Here is a 9,841-nt window from a genome sequence, read left to right on the forward strand (position 1 = left end):
TGGAGTCCAATCAGCCCGCTGTGGGCCGACTAGGCCCAGTCGGCCTGCAGCGGGCCGACGGTGTATTATTTTTAAAAAAAATTTACCCAGCGTAATATTTATGAAAATTAATTAAAAAATGTATTATTTAAAAAAAATTAGCTCTTCTCTCCTCGTGTGACGCCCGCAAACAGGTTAGTCAATTAAATTTGCAATATATAATTAGCAATGTCGCAGTCATTGAGATCGGAAGTTGGAGTACATTTTTTTAGATTAGATATCTAATTTGTGCGCATTTTTATCGTTCGTTTATTTACACATGTATGTAGATGGTTGAGCCCCGTGCTTTTCCCCTGCCTGCTTCGTGCTACTCCAAACACTTACCGGACTGCACCGATGAGCGGTGCAAGAAGTTTTGCAGCGGCGACGACATGCCGCCGGTCCCCGCGGCCTTCTGCAATGACGACAACAACTGTTGTTGTCCCGTTATCTAGGAGAAAATGGAGATGTCAATAATATAAGCAGGAGATCAGACTCTTTCTAAAATCTTTGTAAACCAGTTTTTTCGGCAATATTTTTAACGATTTTATCATTGTGTGTCTCATTCGTTCGTGTACGTGGAGACATATCAAAATTAATGAAGGTTGAACAAACATGGTGTGATACCTGCGTGTTGACACATTTTGCATACAAGTTTGTTGTTTATCGACTAGATGGACATAAGCATGTCAGCAAGTTCTCTTACTATTTTAAACTTCACCCATAATGGAAGTCTCTCTACACTTCCTTCCAGTACACATCCGTTAATGATGTTCCTATTTAGCTCCTCAATAATTTCACCAACAAGGATTGACACTTATTTTATTCTATTTGGGGAGGGGATATAAATTACATATAACCTTAATTTACAATCAAAAATAGGAATGTTTCACGTTCTACATGAACTGTCAACCATTAATTTAGTTCCTGCAAGCAAAATATATCAGTCAAATCTTAGACAAGGATATATGTTTTGTATTAATTCTAATTTGGAACAAATTCACCTAAGCTTGGTAGCCAGCGCGGCATATGTTTGGCTTCCCCGCGCCATTTATTTAGTTTTGCACACATTGGGCCCACTTATCAGCGAGAGTGAGACATGACATGCAGCGAGAAAGTGCGCAAAATTCCGGGCATCTTCTCCCTGGCCAAGTCCAAATCCCCCTCTCCCAAAGCAGAGAGCTTCCTAGATCCGGGGCGCGCCCAACCCCGGCCAGCCAAGCTTCCCCGCCACCTAGGTCATCACTTTTCTTCCCCACCCTTTGACCCCCGATACCACTGTCTGCTAGGGTTTCTCCTTCGATGTCGTCGCCCCTATATATAGAAAGAATATTTCTGAATATAAACAAAGTGAAAAATAAAGCAAAAAATGAATAAAAACGGAAGAAAAAACAAAACAAAAAAAGTAACATTATGTTAGCAGGCGAGCCGCAGCTCCCAGGCCGGTGCAATAAGCGCTGTCCTTGCTGGCAAGCCGTGGTAGGGCTCCCTACGGGCGGCACAATGCCATAGTTGCGGTCCGTTTTTAGTACTTTTCATTAGATTTAAAAAAACATGGGAAATTTAGTGTTGAGAAGTGTGACTTTTTTTGAAAATTTGAGCATAGTTTTCGAAAATATGTTTTTTTTAAAGTTAGCATATTTTTTAAAAAACTGAAAAAATCTTTTTTTCGAATATTTTTTGAAATTTCAATCATTTTTGGAAAAAAAACGGAACAGTTTTTAAATGTGTGAAATTTCTGTAGAACGTCAAGAAATTTTTAAAAAAGTAAACGCTTTTTAATTTTTTTTTATAAAATTGCAAACATACTTTTGTACAAGAAGATTTTTTCTTAAAAATACGGAACTTTTTTGAAATTTTTATAAAATATTCAAATTTGTGATTTCTTGGAAAAACACAAACAATTTTTTAAAACTGAGATCTTTCTTTGAATTTGTGAATTTTTTTAAAAGTGAAGAATAGAAAAAAAAAGACAAAGAAAAATAAAAACCAAAAATAAAAATCAGGAAAAAAACAAACAGAAAAAACTGATTCGACGAACCTTCTAGAAGGTTCACAAAACTAGTTGGCTCGCACTGTGTAATATGCTCGGTATGGGCCGTCCCATCTCTTGTCTCTAGGGTCGTTTTCATGTGCGATTCAACGACTGTACTGCACTGAGTGACACGTAGGATTTGCGCATGGAAAGCCCCACACGTCGGGACATTTGAGGAACTGGTGTTTACTGATCCAGCCCGTTAGAGCGAGTCGAATGCCAAGTTAGCTTGAAGGTAGGAACTGGGCAAGATAGGCTTTGATTTTTGCTCGTGATGGGAGTCAGGTGGAAAGAAAACGGCTAGCAATTTTTGGGGGAACTCTATTTAGAAGTTAAGGCGTCAGTTATAGGGCTTCCAGCCCATTTGGTACCGCACTTTGTTTGTCACGGAAGGTTTGGAAAGCTTCTTAGGCAAGCTTGCCAGTCGTTTTTTTGTTTTTGTTTTTTCATTTTATTCTAGTTTTCAATCCTTTTTTTGTTCTTTTTTCTTTTTTATTCCTTTATTTCCCCTTTAAATTCATGAACTTTTTATTCAAATTCATGAACTTTTATAAAGTTGCAAACAATTTTAAAATTCACGGTAAAATTTTGTGAACATTTTTTAATTCGTGAACTTTTCCTGAATTCACAAAATTTTCCAAATTCCTGAACTATTTCCGAATTCGCAAACTTTTTCTGAATTCATGAACTGTTCCTGAACTTCTTTTGAATTGGTGAACTTTTTCTGACTTAGCGGGATTTTCTGATTGAATTTTTTTTTGAATTCATGCATTTTTTATCTTTCGCAGACATTTTTGAATTCAGGAACTTTTTTCAAATTCACAAACCTTTTCCGGCATCTTGATTTTTTTTCCAAAGTTATGGACTTTTTAAAATTCACTAACATTTTGAGAATCAATGTTTTCTTCTATTTGTTCAACTATTTCAAAATCAAAGAAGGCAAGAGCCGGTTTTCTCCCTTACCGAGCAGACAGGAAGAGCCGAGCTGAAGTGTACAAGCCGATGGAGAAATTAACGAAATTGACTTGCGGCCGAGACCTACATGGGCCGGCCGGCCTTTCAGGCGCTATAAGCGCCGGTCAGGAGCCAGATTGGATCATTGTTCTAGGAAAAACTGATTTGGATCATGCATTTGGTGTGAGTGTGATTGAAACTTGGAAGGAACAGCTAGGCAACATGCCATGCTCATGATACAGATCGAGTAGAACTCTCAGCCTAATAATATATATAGAGAGAGAAGAGCGACGCGAACAATACTTCCTATATCAACACACAACGAAGGCAACAACTGTAGTACGTACGTAAGTGTAGCTTAGCCTCCTCCTGTACTGCATGCCATGGCGATGCTGAAGAAGAACACGAGCTCCCTGAGCTTCGTCATGGTCGCCCTCATGGTGGTCATGGCTGCCACCCTTCTCTACTCATGCGACGCCCGCAAAGTGGTCGGTTGATTAACTTTGCTATTTATTCGCGGCGTACGTCGTCGAGATCGGATGGGTGATTTGAAACTCATAATATTTTTTCTTTTTTGTGTGCACACATGCAGAAGGATAAGCCCACCGCTTTCCCCGTGGCGGGGAAGTGCTTCTCGAGGTTTTTCGCGAACTGCACCGAGCCGCGGTGCAAGAAGTTCTGCGTCCAGCCACTCCCCGGAGCCGTCTGTATCGACAAAAACCATTGTTGCTGCCCTATTGCTTAGTTATAAGCGCCGCTGAAGCAGTCAGGCTAAGAAATACTAGTTAAAGGTGGCAATAAGTAATATTCGTACACTTCCAAATATATACTACCCCTGTTTCTAAATATAAGGCTTTTTTGCAGTTCAATTCAGTTGAACTGCAAAAACGTCTTATTTTTGAACAAAGGTAGTATATGCTAATGTTGTTTCTATTTATGAACTGTCGACCCCAAAGATTTATGTATTGAATTAATTGTATAATTATGTCACCACAACAATGTGCTTGTGATCAAGATTAATTACTTCCATTTGGTTTGAGATAGAGTGATCATCGCATCGGTCGTACGACAAAGTTAGAAAAGATAGAATAAAGAAACACATTTAGGATGTCGCAAGGTGCCACACAGGGGGTGTTCGATGTTTTTTTCTTTCTGGAGGGCGAGTTGACAAGTAGGCAATGATGTTGGCACAACATCGTAAGGGCAATCAAATACAAAGGATATAGCGGAGAGATCAAGTCGATCCCAGAGAGAGAGGCTTTCAGTCTGATGGTTAACCTCTATATATTTAACGGCTGCTAACATTCTTGTCCCACGTTCTACATAAACTGGCAACCATTAATTTAGTTCCTGCAAGCAAAATATATCAGTCAAATCTTAGACAAGGATATATGTTTTGTATTAATTCTGTTATATCATCACAACAATGCGCTCGCTAGCATATGACATATCAACATTAATTAGCCCCATAGATGCAGAGAATATATATATGCATTGGTCAATATATAAGTAAGTAACTTGTGACCAGAGTGATCATTGCGTTGATTATACAACAAAATTAGGATACGTAGCATAACCAAACACAGTTACACTACTAAAAACTATTGTTTTACCTACGACCAAGGTCTTTACCTAGAGCTCATTGGCCTCCTCAAGGGAAAGAAAAGGCATGAACAGGATACCCTAGGGAAATATAATTTTCTGGCAAAAAAGAATTTGGAACAAATTCAACTAAGGTTGGTAGCCAGCGTGGCATATGTTTGGCTTCCCCGCGCCATTTATTTAGTTCTGCACACATTGGGTCCACTTATTGGCGAAAGTGAGACATGACATGCAGCGAGAAAGTGCGTGAAATTTCAGGCATCTTCTCCCTGGCCAAGTCCAAATCCCCCTCTCCCAAAGGGGAGAGCTTCCCAGATCGAGGGCGCGCCCAACCCCGGCCAGCCAAGCTTCCCGCCACCTAGGTCATCACTTCTCTTCCCCTCCCTTTGACCCCCGACACCTCCGTCTGCTAGGATTTCTCCTTCAATGTTGCCGCCGCTATATATATAAAAATATTTCTGGATATAAACAAAGTGGAAAATAAAGCAAAAGAAGAAAAAAAGAATAAAAATGGAAGAAAAAACAAAACAGAAAAAGTAACATGATGTTAGCAGGCGAGCGGTGGCTACTACGCCGGCGCAATACGCGCTGCCCTTGCTGGCGCCCCGTGGTAGGGCTCGCTGCGGGCCGCACATTGTCGTGTTTGCGGTCGGGTTTTCTAAAAAATATGGGAAAATTAATGTTGAGAAGTGTGACTTTTTTGAAAATTTGTGCACAGTTTTTGAAAATATGAATTTTTTAAAAAAGTAGCAACTTTTCAATAAACTAAAAAATAAAAAAAATCCAATATTTTTTGAAATTGCGAACGTTTTTGGAAAAAGTGAAAAAAATCAAAAGTTTTAACATTTTGTGAAAATGTGAACATTTTTTTAAAACGTCGACGAATTTTAAAAAATGTAAACATTTTTTTATAAAATCGCAAACATCATTTTGTACAAGAAGAACATTTTTTTAAAATACGGAAGATTTTTCGAAATTTTTAAAAAAATCAAATTTGTGATTTCTTGGAAAAACACAAACAATTTTTTAAAACTGAGATCTTTCTTCGAATTTGTTAAATTTTTAAAAAGTGAAGAAATTAATAAAATCAAATAAACACCAAAATTAAAAATAGGAGAAACAATAAAAAATAAACAGAAAAAACTGATTCAACAAACCTTCTAGAAGGTTTGCAAAACTAGTTGGCTCACACAGTGTATTATGCTCGGTATGGGCCGTCCCACCTCTTGTCTCTAGGGTCGTTCCCCTGTGCGATTCAACGACTGGGCTGCACTAAGTGACACGTAGGGCTTCCCGTGCTCAAATCCTACGTGTCAGGACATTTGAGCAACTGGTGTTTACTGATCCGGCCCATTAGAGCGAGCCGAATGCCAGGTTAGCTTGAAGGTCGGAACAGGGCAAGATAGGCCTTGAGTTTTGTTCGCATTGGGAGTCAGATGGAAGCAAGCTTGCGATGATTTTTTTTTCCTTTTTTCTATTTTCTTCTAGTTTTCCATCATTTTTTCGTTCTTTTTTCATTATCTTTACTTTCTCTTTAATTTGATGAAATTTTTATTCAAATTCATGAACTTTTCTAAAAAATGCAAACAGTTTTAAAATTCACGGCCCATTTCAAATTTTGTGAACATTTATTTAATTCATGAACTTTTTTTGACTTCGCAGAATTTTTCAAATTCGTGAACTATTTTTGAATTCGCAAACTTTTCTGAATTTGTGAACTTCTTTCGAATTTGTAAAAAATTCTGACTTCGCAGGATTTTCCGATTCAAAATTATTTTTTGAATTCATGCATTTCTTAGCTTTCGTAGACTTTTTGAATTCAGGAACTTTTTTCAAATTCGCAAACCTTTTTTGGCATCGTGAACTTTTTTCAAATTTATGGACTTTTTAAAACTCGCTAACATTTTGAGAATCAATGTTTCTTCTATTTGTTCAACTATTTCAAAATAAGGAAGACGAGAGCCGGTTTTCTCCTTTACCGAGCAGACAGGAAGAGCCGAACTAAAGTGTACGAGCCGATGAAAAAACTAATGAAATTGGCTAGCGACCGAGAGCTACATGTTCCTGCCTGCCTTTCAGGCGCCGGTTAGGAGCTCTCCAGATTGGATCATTGTTCTAAGAAAAACATATTTGGATCATGCATTTGGTGTGAGAGGGTGATTGAAACTTGGAAGGAACGGCTAGGCAACATGCTATGCTCATGATACAGATCGAGTAGAGCTCTTAGCCTAATATATATATAGAGAAGAGCAGCGCGAACAATACTCTTATATCAAACACAACGAGGGCAAAGAACTCTAGTACATACGTAAGTGTAGCTAGCCTCCTCCTGTACCGCACACCATGGCGGTCCTGAAGAAGAACACGAGCTCCCTGAGCTTCGTCGTGGCCGCCCTCATGGTGGTCATGGCTGCCACCCTTCTCCTCTCCTCGTGCGACGCCCGCAAAGTGGTCGGTTGATTATTTTTGCCATTTATTCGCGGCGTCATTGAGATCGGGCGGATGATCTGGTACTCATAATATTTTACCATTTCTGTTTGTGCCCATGCAGAAGGATAAGCCCATCGCTTTCCCCGTGCCGGGGAAGTGCTACGCGAGGTTTTTCCCGAACTGCACCGAGCCGCGGTGCAAAAAGTTCTGCGTCCAGCCGCTCCCCGGAGCAGTCTGCCTCGACAAAAAACCTGCTGCTGCCCTGTTGCTTAACTATAAGTGCCGCTGAAGCGATCGAGCCAAGAAACGGTGAAAGATGACAATAAGCAATCTTGGTACACCTCCAAATACATAGTCCTTATTTGTTAACGTTGTCCCTATTTATGACCTGTCAACCAAAGATTTGTGTATTGTATTAATGTGTGTATTATATCACCACAACAATGTGCCTGCTATTAGCATTAATGAGTACCATATATCTTGAGACACGGTGATCATTGCATCGGCCGTACACCAAAATTAGAAAAGATAGAATAAAGAAACACATTTAGGATGGCGCAAGGTGCCACCCGGGGCGTTCAATGGTTTTTTCGAGGGCAGGTTGACAAGTAGGCAATGACGTTAATTAACACAGTATCGTAAGGGCAATCAAATACTATATTTGTACCTTAATATAATATATTTTTGTAATTTGAATTAAACTGTAAAAACAACTTACATTAAGATACAGAGGGAGTACAAAGGATGGCAAAGAGATCAAGTCGATCGAAGAGAGAGAGAGAGAGAGAGAGAGAGAGAGAGAGAGAGAGAGAGAGAGAGAGAGAAGACTGCATGTAAAAGTTGTCGTTTTTCAGTTCGATGGTTTCATTTTTATTTACTGGTTGCTATATTTTGGTCCCAACTGCACTAGAACTATTATTGTCAATATAAAAAGGGTATAACCTTTAGCCTCAAGGTTTGACATGTGCTTGAATGGTTAAGTGGGTGGTCGTAACCCTGTCCACCACGGATCAAACTCAATGTTGACACCACGTGTGTTTTGTTAAGGCAGAATGTTCTTCTGATGAGAGGAGACATTTCCCCTTGATAGCGAGGTGCATGTGACGAATTCATCGATCTTGAAGTTCCGTGACTCTGATTTCATGTAAACTAGATCATTGATGGCGCGCGTTGCAGCGCCCGTCTATTTTTCCAATAAGATAGGAACTTCCACAAATGCATGGACTCATGAAAAATAAAGTTAAATTTCCATATACTAACACATATATGTTGGACAGTAATCAAAGAGGTCAAAAATCCACTTCATGTGTCTTAGGAAAAATGTCAACATGCATGTCAACTATTTGCAAACACCAGATACAATTTATAAAATAACATACATAAATATCCAAATCTGCAACCTGACCAAAAGACCAACACCTTTGGTAGTAATTATCTCAATCACAGAAATTAACTACAGTCTTTTTCTTCCAGGCCATAGAAAGTCAATGTAATATTTCATTGAAGAATGGAAGAACTATACCGAAGCACCTTCAGGTGGTTGCTCATCCATGAGAGAAGAACTACATACTTGACACATCATGGATTAGTTTGATGGACTGAACGGAGAAGAGAGAATACTTAACACATCTGTTTTATTTTTCACAACAAAAGAGCCCAATTACATACAAAACATGGTAACATATAGTAGTACATAAGACAAAATACATTAGCTATGAAAAATGCTTAACAAGTTTAACTAAACTCTGACTTCATTTGTATAGTTCCTATTAACTCTCCTACATTAACTTGTAAGCATGGTACCATTTCTAAGAGAAATGAGAAGTTAGACCTCACGAGTCAAAAATGATTGCTTGCTTCCAGGGAGAGGTCCATGTGATATGTAGTTCTATACCCAGAAGCAAAGGGCAATACAATTCAGCGATGGACTACTACACTGCTTTTGTTGGTATCTGCAAAATGTGTACCATCAAATCATGGAGTGAGCAAAATGTTATAATATTAGATCGTGGAGTGAGCAACAGGTTCTATCGGAGCAGAGCTGATGGCTGATTCTGGCACTAGTAGAAAACTGGGCTTTGGTCACAGGGCAATATTCACATTAGTCCCGGTTCAGTCACGAACCGGGACTAATGTGAGCATTGGTCCCGGTTCGTGCGGCCAAGGGCCTGCCGGGCCTCGTGGGGGCATTGGTCCCGGTTCGTCCGGCCCCTTTGGTCCCGGTTGGTGGGACAAACCGGGACCAATGGGCCTCGCTCCTGGCCCATCACCATTGGTCCCGGTTGGTGGCTTGAACCGGGACCAGAGGCTCACCCTTTAGTCCCGGTTCATACCACAAACCGGGACTAAAGGGTTGGTCCTAGTTGCGGTCAGAGTTTAGTCCCACCTCGCCAACCGAAGGGCGCTCACACCAGTTTATAAGCCCGTCCCTCTCTGCCTTGTTGAGCTCCTCTCAAAGTGAAAATAGATGCCCTTATACAGGGAATTTGACCTAAATTCAGAGTAAATTTCTTTGAATTTCATAGAAATTTATTATGAATTTAGGTTGAATTTTCTCTATAGGCGCATCTATGTTCATTTTTTTATAGTAAATAAAATAAATAAACCTTAATAAACTAACTAAAAATAAATAAACCTTAATAAAATTAAATAAAATAAACTATAGTAAATAAAATAAATAAACCTTAATAAAATAAATAAAGCAAAAGAAATAAAGTAAAATACATAAGTAATTAGAAACAAAATGGAATAAAATAAATAAGTTTTTTGTTGTAAGTAGAAACAAAACAAAATAAATAAAGC

General features: G+C 39.1%; 1 long non-coding RNA gene across 3 annotated transcripts; it reads left to right on the forward strand.

Moving 5' to 3' along the window:
- The first annotated feature begins 3,291 nt into the window (after nt 1-3,291).
- Nucleotides 3,292-7,525, forward strand: LOC123077105 (uncharacterized). 3 transcript variants are annotated; one of them, XR_006436427.1, is made up of 2 exons: nt 3,292-3,495; nt 3,600-4,050. It is a non-coding gene; the product is annotated as an uncharacterized lncRNA (long non-coding RNA). The 3 variants fall into 3 exon arrangements; XR_006436426.1 differs by lacking the exon at nt 3,600-4,050 and adding an exon at nt 7,161-7,525 and having other exon boundaries at nt 3,295-3,495; XR_006436425.1 differs by lacking the exons at nt 3,292-3,495; nt 3,600-4,050 and adding exons at nt 6,866-7,060; nt 7,161-7,525.
- Nucleotides 7,526-9,841: the final 2,316 nt, after the last annotated feature.

Source organism: Triticum aestivum, chromosome 3D (genome assembly GCF_018294505.1).
Source record: "Triticum aestivum cultivar Chinese Spring chromosome 3D, IWGSC CS RefSeq v2.1, whole genome shotgun sequence".
Classification (NCBI taxonomy): domain Eukaryota; kingdom Viridiplantae; phylum Streptophyta; class Magnoliopsida; order Poales; family Poaceae; genus Triticum; species Triticum aestivum.